This window comes from Archocentrus centrarchus, chromosome 18, assembly GCF_007364275.1.
Source record: "Archocentrus centrarchus isolate MPI-CPG fArcCen1 chromosome 18, fArcCen1, whole genome shotgun sequence".
NCBI lineage: Eukaryota > Metazoa > Chordata > Actinopteri > Cichliformes > Cichlidae > Archocentrus > Archocentrus centrarchus.
In genome coordinates this window covers 456,073-466,022 of record NC_044363.1, presented here as the reverse complement: position 1 = coordinate 466,022, position 9,950 = coordinate 456,073, and positions in this window count along the sequence as shown.

Below are 9,950 nucleotides of genomic sequence, written 5' to 3'. Positions count from 1 at the left end.
AGTTGAGCAGACGGATGGCTTGTGGGTAAAAACTCTTCTTCAACTATGAAGCAGGATTAGGGGTTATCCAGCTACGTTCAGGGTCAACCCTGGGGTTTCTGTCCCGCTAAAATGGTTCATTTCTTTCAGGGGTAAATTGTCACGTTAAGATGTGATTTAAACCTAGCCTTCTCCAAGAAATTATATTTGAGATTGGTTGGATGCTGCCAACAACACCCCTTTCAAATGAACATGAAGGTGAAACTCTGGGTTAACTTGGTGATAACCAGCTTTGTGTGACTACTTATCCTACGTGAATCCAGGTAATGTAAAGCTATCCTGTGAATGTTGACCTTGCTTTATACTACAGGGCCCAGGACTTATCTTAAACAGCACCAACATTTCTAAAATAGTGACTAAGATCTGTCTGTAACTACACTTCTGTGGGTGCAGTCACTGTTATGTGTTTCTTTTCAAAAATGACAGATTGTGTCTTCAAATCCTTGACAGAAGGCATGCAAAACCCAAACAATAACAAGGTCGATGTGGAAAAGTAATGAAGTCCTATCACCTCCCCGCTCAAAAACATATCACAGTTATCATGCATCTCTTGTTCATGCTGCTCATATCACCTGATAGCACTGGTTCTGAAACAGGGGGTCAGTGGGGCTTAGAGCTGCTGTGGATCCATTTTCTTCCTCCGAGGGCCATGCCTGTTTTTGCTACTGTGGAGTTACATTTACATGACTGTGTTGTCTGCCAGAAAAATGAACCAAACAAGTTTAGTGCTGATGTTTGAGAGCCACAGGCTTACCTTACTAGGGATGGCACGATACCACTTTTTTATGTCCGATACCGATATTTTACATTTGGATATCGGCCGATACCGATATAAAACCGATATTTAAAATTGATCCAGGCATTTAAAAACATTAAAAAAATTTTTTTTTAAAAAGAAGTCAACAGTCTCTCACACAACAAAATCAATGTCTTTTAGTTGTCCCACATACAAGACTAAGGACCAGGGCGGGCAGAGCTTTTTGGGCAGTGGCACCAAAACTCTGGAACTGTTTACCACTCCAGCTCCATTTAGCTGACTCTGTGTCGTCATTTAAAAAATAGTTGAAAACTTTTCTGTTTAACCAGGCTTTCTGGTTTCTGACTTTATTTTTATTCTTTTTCTTTTAATATGGTAATGCTATTATGTTTTTAAAATAGTGTTTTCTGGGGGTGGTGGTGGGGGGGGTGATATTGTGTCTTAATTATTGTACAGCGCTTTTCTGTCTGTGAAAAACGCTATATAAATAAACTTTACTTACAACAATAACTATCACCTGAATCCTGTTGCTTCTGTGTGAGAAGGTGATGCTTATGGCAAATAAGCAAATTTCATTAGGGCTGCAACTATCGATTATTTTAGCAATTGCGTATTCTATTTATATTAATTACCCAAGTAACTGGATAAGAAATACTTTTTCATATTAACAGTTCATCTGCATATTTTAACTTCTGTACTGCAGTTTTTCCCTGTGTGAAACAAACAGGGTGGATGGAGCAGCTACAAAGTTCTCTTTTCTTCACTTACTGATCAGGTGGTTGATGAAGGATCTCCAACTGTTTCCCAGTAAAGGTTTAATGGAGGTTACAGGGACGAAAAGGCTTCTTTTGGACACTAGAAAAACATTTCCTTCTGCTCCATCTGAGCGCGCCGGCTCCGCCTCTTTCCGCTTGTGCAGACAGACTGCACGTAAATCAGCTGACTGGTGCTGTTGCGTCATCAGTGTTCAATGCTTTATATTTACAAGCATTCTCCTAAATACGTTTCTACTGCAGGTCTATATTTAGTCACAAATCAGGGATTAAAGTATCAAAAATATTTTTGACGGGGAAGGGGATCTGAGGGGGTTGTTTTCTAACTCCTGATCCCCCACTCCATTCCAGTAGGTGGCGGTAATGCAGCTCTAAGCTGGTTTGGTCAACCGCAAACCCACAAGAAGAAGAAGACGACTGAGCCCTGTAATGCAGCTAATGTGAGCAAAACGTTATTTAATGTATCGGATTACATTTTTTTATTTCTTTCCGATATCTGATCCAGTAATTTAGGCCAGTATCGGACCGATACTGAATATCGGATCGGCGCATCCCTGTACCTTACCTTATCAAATTCAATTGTATTTAATATTCTAATTTATTTTACTGCTGAGAAGATCGATACCACTTAATAACCGCATACTAAATATGAAGCTACAGCCAGCTGCCCATTACAGTTCAGCCTGGCCCAAAGACTGGAATTGAGTTATCTGCTGGATAAGGCTAGGCTTCTCCTGAGTGTAGATTATTCTAGACCTTTTCATGAGACAAAGCGAGTGAGTGTTTTTTCTTCAAAATGTTAGGTTTGGTAATGAGGTAATGAGGCAGTGGGTGTTAGATTGTAATTGGTGAGTAATGTGCTCTTTTTATTTATTTATTTTGTATGTGGTGTGGAAATGTGTAATTTTTGTTTGATTTCTGTTATCCATCAATCAGTTTTCACAGAGGTACCTGTTTTGGTGAAATGTCTTTTGAATCACTTCTCAAATTTTTTTATTATTATTTTTTTTATTATGATTATTTTATTATTAATTTTAAATTAATAAAGTTAATTTTATTGTTCATGAGATTTAAACATCTGGCTGTTGTCATTATTTTGTTCCAACATTAGATTTAACTTTAGATTTAGTTTTTTTTTTTCTAACAGTGTTGTATTGTAGTCATAGCAATGCAACACTTAACGGCACCTTATGGCATTTACTCCCCCCCCCCCCCCCCCCCCATTCATCAAACAAGTAGTGGGAAAGAATTTCTGGCAGTGGTCAATTTCAACCACCTCAACCTCTTGTTTCTTATATACATGTAAATTTGTGTTTTGATTTAACTCCACTCTTAACTTTTGCAGTGCTCCTTTTTTTCATTTGGGGAATACCCCTCTATTTGCGAGGCCTCTCTATACTGGAGACGTGAGCAAACCTTAGTCTCAGTAGAGCGATGGCCTCTAACTGATGGATGTTTTGGCTCTACAGTGGACCACAAGGACACTGTAGCTACTTGATAGACTACTAGTGCATAGACATGTCATCTTTGTCCTTATCAAGTGATATTCCATTGTAGATCTATCTATACATTATTCATTCTCCTGTAGAGGGATCGTGGGCTTGAAGCAGGTGTAAATTTTGTCTAAGTAGCTCCATTCACTCTTGTTCTTTGAGAACCTATTCACTGAGGTGAACCACAGCTAATTTAGTTTCATGGGAACAATACATAGCAAGGAAATGCAACAAACCTCATTCATCAACATGGTCATCCTAACCTTGATGTGAAATTTGGTCACCTTCAAATGAAGCCTGTCATCATCACATAGGAAGTTGTGTAGATGTAGTTGCATGACTGAATTTTTCATGTCAGCAAATCAGACTGTACCACACAGGGTGTTCCCACAGTCTCTCCCCCTAAACATGATGCACACAACCAAATGTGAGGGTGCCATTCATGCAAATTGGAGAAAATGTGGTTAAATCACCAAAATACATTTTTAGCTCCGCTGTTGTCAAAGATGACAGACAGCGGAGCTGATCAATACCAAGCTGTCTGATGTCTGTCCGTCAGCTTTTTGCTAAATTCGTACTCCTCAGTCATTTATATTTCAAATCTAAACTTGGCACAAATACTCTTTGGATAAGGCTACAAACTAGGTGACAGATTTTTGACTTTTTTTGTTGTTGTTATGAATTTTTGAGAATTACTGTAGATTGATGTTTACCTTCCTAATCCTCCCTTAATCTTAGGTCGATTCTTCTGAAACTTGCCATGAGTATTCAAAATTCTACAACATTCTGGAGATGGATTTTTGACTTTGTTACAATTTTTACAAATTTTCAAGGAACCTGTAGATTGATGTTTAACTTCAGTAGCTTCAGTCGTTTTTGGGGTTTTTTTTCTTTTCTTTTTTTGGTCAATTCTTCTGAAACTTGGAATGAACATTCATGAGGCAAATGTTTACAGAATGTTCCAGACAGGTTTTTAATTTTAACCAAATGACACAACCGCATTATAAATTGTTTTGTTTTTTTTATAACTGCTGCTATAGTTTTGATTGAAGATCTAGTAGTCAAGTGCAGAAAGTTTGATCAAAAGAAATGGCTGGAATTAAAAAGGATGAGTTGTTCAGAGTCCTTGACATTGTTTGTATAGTCCAGCCATGAGCCGCACCTCTCATAAAAACCCTTCAAAGGACGCACCTGTGCATCCTCGATTATAGCAGCCTCCTCTGTCCTCTCTCCTCCACATTCATTTTTGGGACTTCAGAAATCCCTCAGTGTGGTGAACTGAGATTGATTTCAGGGTCACAGGCAGGAGGACACAGGACAGAGGAGACAAGGATGCACAAAGTAGAGAACTGAGAAAAGCCTTTTGTTTAATTACTGGTATTTAATCCTGCTTTTTTGTGCCTCATGTTCCCTGTGTGTGTCACTCGTCTGCCAGCTGCTCACCTGCCTGCCAGCTTTCTCTCTTCAGTAAAAAACACACCTGTCTGGCAAGATGTCACCAGTTTCACCTCTGCCACAGTAACCACAGATTTTCAGGATTGGCACTGCTCCTAGGTTGAATCAAGTAAATTTATTTGCATAGCTCTATTCAGGCACAGCATAATTCAGGTGCCGTTTACACGAAGCCGTTTTCACTGGAAACGGTGTCGTTTTGATGCGTTTCAGCCTTTCGTTTACACGATGGCGTTTCAGAAACGATCCGCGTTTACACGAGGACATGTGAAACGATGAAAACGATGTAGTTCCCATGCCAGGCCACAAGTTGGCGTTGGTTTTCTCTTTGCAAAGTTTGTTTACGCAAGACGCGCATGTGTGGAGTGACACAGTAGGTAGTGCGGCAAATTGGTCATTACTTACAAAACGGCCAATGTGAGAGGTTTTGTGTGGACCGATGATGAGGTTGGATCGCTGCTGCACACAACGCTGAATTACAAAACGGTAAAAACACAGGAAAAGCATAAGAAGCACTCGTGAATCCGCGAGTACTGTTTATCAGTTTGCGCGTGCGCGAAAAACTGGCCGTCGCAACCATAGTGCGCATGTCCGAGTCGAGCGTTTTCAAATCACCCCGGTTTCAAGTGTTTACACGAAAACGCAAGCCGGTGCGTTTCTGAAACGCTCCACTCTGGACCCCGTTTCTGAGGTGCCGTTTACACGAGACCGTTTTCATTTTGAAACGGTGTCGTTTTGATGCGTTTCGGCCTTGCGTTTACACGACAACGGTGTCGTTTTGATGCGTTTCGCCCTTCTGTTTACACGACAACAGAGTGAAAACGATGTGTTTCAGAAACGGGGTCCAGAGTGGAGCGTTTCAGAAACGCACCGGCTTGCGTTTTCGTGTAAACACTTGAAACCGGGGTGATTTGAAAACGCTCGACTCGCACATGCACACTATGGTTGCGACGGCCAGTTTTTCGCGCACGCGCAAACTGATAAACAGTACTCGCGGATTCACGAGTGCTTCTTATGCTTTTCCTGTGTTTTTACCGTTTTGTAATTCAGTGTTGTGTGCAGCAGCGATCCAACCTCATCATCGGTCCACACAAAACCTCTCACATTGGCCGTTTTGTAAGTAATGACCAATTTGCCGCACTACCTACTGTGTCACTCCACGCATGCGCGTCTTGCGTAAACAAACTTTGCAAAGAGAAAACCAACGCCAACTTGTGGCCTGGCATGGGAACTACATCGTTTTCATTGTTTCACATGTCCTCGTGTAAACGCGGATCGTTTCTGAAACGCCATCGTGTAAACGAAAGGCTGAAACGCATCAAAACGACACCGTTTCCAGTGAAAACGGCTTCGTGTAAACGGCACCTGAAACACATCGTTTTCACTCTGTTGTCGTGTAAACAGAAGGGCGAAATGCATCAAAACGACACCGTTGTCGTGTAAACGCAAGGCCGAAACGCATCAAAACGACACCGTTTCAAAATGAAAACGGTCTCGTGTAAACGGCACAGTGCACCCACACCCACACACACTAAGAGGAGTTAATAGTTTTGAACTGCAACAAGATGTTGGTCTCTTATATTCTCTTATATTCAGTCTACAGTAACACAAAAATCATTCTAATTGCACAATGTGCGTGTAAGTACATATCAGTGTACTAACAGAAATACTGAGACACACTGACGATCTCAGTTATGATTACACAAATGCAATAATTTTGTGTAATATTTCAAATCAATTCAGAATATGGTTACACATGCAGGTATTTAAGCAAACATACAAAGATTGTTGCATTACTGGAGAGCAGGCTACTGTGTCCAGTCTTTGTGCTAAGCTAGATTTGCCTTGACTCCTCCTTGACTATAAATCCCGTAAAAAGCTTGTGAGGAAAACTGAAATGTTTCTATACTGCTCAGAGTGTTTTCCCCTCAGCAAACTCTCCAGACTTTTGCTCGTCGGGCTCATGCAGTTTAATCTGGAGTCCCAGAGTCCTGTTTCACAGACACCTAATACTTTTTAACAATCCTTTTCTAAGGGCTTGAGGCTGGGTGGCAGCCAGAGAGATGACTTAACACATTGTTTGTTTGGGCTCACTAACCTGAGCTCCCATTAGTGAGCAGGTGCAGGTGAATGCCAGCGTGGCTTCTTGCTGCTTCCGGTTTCACTGTGACAGGAACTGGGCTTTTAGCTGACATGCTCGTAGTGATGATACTAAAGCGCAGACCATAGATTTCACAAAACAGCTAAATAAACAAAACCCCGAAGTCCCAGAAATACATTTATGAAAACACTGGGTAACTGACCCAGCACCACGGCACAGTCAGTACAAATATCAGGGTTACAAATACACCAAATAAATGATTCAGCCTTTTTATTTAATGTGGATTTCAGAGCAGCTGAACAAAGAAGGATCCAAAGATTTTTATATTTCCATTTTTTTCTTCTACTCTGACTAGTTTTTCCCTGCTTATTTTGTTTCTTGGACATGTACCTTTTTTATTATCCTCTTCTTTCTGTGACACACAGAGCAGCAGTGGTGCCTTCTGAAACAATATTTGCACGGCATGTGTGTGTGCCCTTGACTAGGATGTTTGAGTCAATATTTAATTTTTTGCATGAATGAATGGTCCTGCAGGTCCTGTAAAGTTTGCCCAACACTGGGTAAATGAAGCAAGTGCAGCTTAAAGGATTTTATGGGTGTATTGTCAGTAAACACTAGATGATGTCCAAAACCATCCGCCCTGATGATGTCAAAGTTTTGCAAGTTTCATGGTTTTTAGTCCAGGAATATGATTCTTTCTTTGAGTGTGATATGTCTCAAATCCAAATCCCGGATAAGCTCCTGTAGTGTATACAAATGTAGCCCAACCTTATTGTAAGTAGGAAGAGTTAAACTGAAGGAAGGTTTGATATACAACCCATGTAACCTTACAGCTGTCATTCACAGATGTTCCCTCACATATAGGCAGCTGAAAGATGAGAAAACTGCCTTTAGCTAAAAAATTAAAAAAGAAAGGGGGGGAAAAAAAAAACGCAAACACTTCAGCCTTGATGCTACCCTTACTCAAGATCCCAGTGATAAGTGATAAGATAGGTAAGAGATACTATAGCAGTTTCATAGGCATACCCAGCTAGATAGATTAGGATGGAAAATCTCTGTAAGAGACCCCGATCTCTAGTATGATACCATTTCTACTTGGAAATTCCAAATTGTCAGGTGTATAATTTGTGCTAGGCAGATGGCCTACTACAATAATATATCCAAATATGTCCAAAAGATCGACCCCAGCTATATCCTGCCACCAAGAAACATGCTCAATGAAATGGTGGAGAAGTACATCACCAAGGAAAAAGCGATGGCTGACCTAAAGAAGGCTTATTTGGTTAGTCTTACAGCTGACACGTGGTCTTCCATAAACATGGATGGGTACCTTGGTGTGACTTGCCACTATATGACGCAAAGATGGCAACAGTTTTACTTGGGGTGACCAGGTTCCACCAGTCCCACACAGCTGAGCACAGAATGAAAGTGAACAATGTGCTCATGGCTGAGTGGGGAATAATATCAAAAGTTCAGTGCCTGGTCACCAATAATGCAGCAAACAACCTGCTCTGCAAGTAATCTGCTACAGAGCCCAAAAAATAGTTGGACTGTTCAAATCCAGCTCCAAAGCCAAAGAAAAACTGGTGGAGATGTGGGGCTTAATGGGCAGACCTCCACTGAAACTGATTCAAGAGGTGGAGACAAGGTGGCTGTATGAGCAATGTGAGCTAATGGGTGCTGCACTTGCCAATCTCAACCATGATATTTTTCCTCTGACAAGGTGTGAATATGGACTCATTCATGAATGCGTGTCACTAGCAGAGAGTGTCAGCATCAAACTTAATACCACTCCACCGAATGCTGCAGTACAGTCAGCAAAACATATAACATGCAAGTTACATGTAAGGTAAGTTACAATAACAGTATGGTCTGTGCACAATTGACATAAACATCAAGATATCTCCATTAAATTTATTAATATTTTATGGTTTGTTCCTGTTTTCTACCTCAGGCTAACGGTTGAAGGATGGCCTGTACACCAGACGTGGGACATATGAGTCATTCCGGGTATTTGCCTCGGCCACGTTGCTTGACCCAAAGTTTAAAAATCTGGCTTTTGAAAATCCAGTGCAAGCCCAGGAAGCAGAGGACCCTGACTCTGGAGTGTGCTTCACTGATAAATGATGCTTCACTTACCACCAAAAGATGGTGAGCAGGCTCTGTTTTCATTTTACTGTATGAGGTGATATCAGCTAAATATGTATAATGGAAGTTATGTTTGTTATGGCTATGCTGTATAACTGGCTGACCCTACCATCAAAACTGTTTTCATTAATGAAATTCCTGCAACAAATCTTTACATACGACTGGATTTTCTCTTGCTTTTTTTCCCCCACAAGCATAAGTAGATTACTGGGGTCTGCACTTAACTTTCTCACAAAGTAGGTGGCACTCAAATCCACAAAACCTGTGTAGTCATTACAAGAAACAGCAATCTTTTTGCAATATGTTTTATTGTGCACTACAATGAATCCTGAACACCAAACACCCTCATGTATGTTAACATAACACGGAGAAAAATAGTATTTGCTGAAAAAAAAACAGTTCTTTGCAGTCACAGCTTAATGTCTGACAGCAGTTTTTCTTGCTTTGTTGTATGGCGATTTCTCCCAATACATGTGCAGATCATAGTTATTTATAGTTTGGTGTAATTAGTAGCTCCGCTTAAAAATCATCCAGCACATGTGTGTGTTATTTCAGAGAAAATAAATATGAATATATGACAATAGCAAAAGTAGCCACCACTCACTAGAGCAAGCTGAGAATATATACACAATATATACAGGTAATCAGGGAGAGTGTAGAGAGCTGGGGGAAAACAGGTGATTTGAATCTAATGAATGAGACAATAGAACAAACAAACAATCTAAAGAGGAACCAAGAACTAGAAGCTAATTTGTCTGAATAGTGTACAGCGCGCGCACACACACACACACACACACACTATCCATCACAAACATGCATTCGCTTTACAAACACCTCAGCAGAGCATTATACACCTCTTGATAATGAAAGACATCAAAGCGAAACTGCCTGTTCATTCAGCACCGAACATCATAAAAATCATTGCAACAATATCACAATATCACTCAGCTTCAGTCTCTCCTCCCTTTTTTACTGCTTCTCCCCATTAGTGATTTTAGCTGATCATGGGCCTCGTTTTATAATTGTATATTTTACTAGTGATTGTTCTTATGTGAATTGCACGTAGTGGAATAATATTGAGCAATGTGCAATCCCTGAGTGGAGGCGAATACCTGGTAGGAATCTGACCTTATACAGGTGCTTAGGATTCAGTGATCTGCTGTGTATAGTATAGCATAATTTGGTTG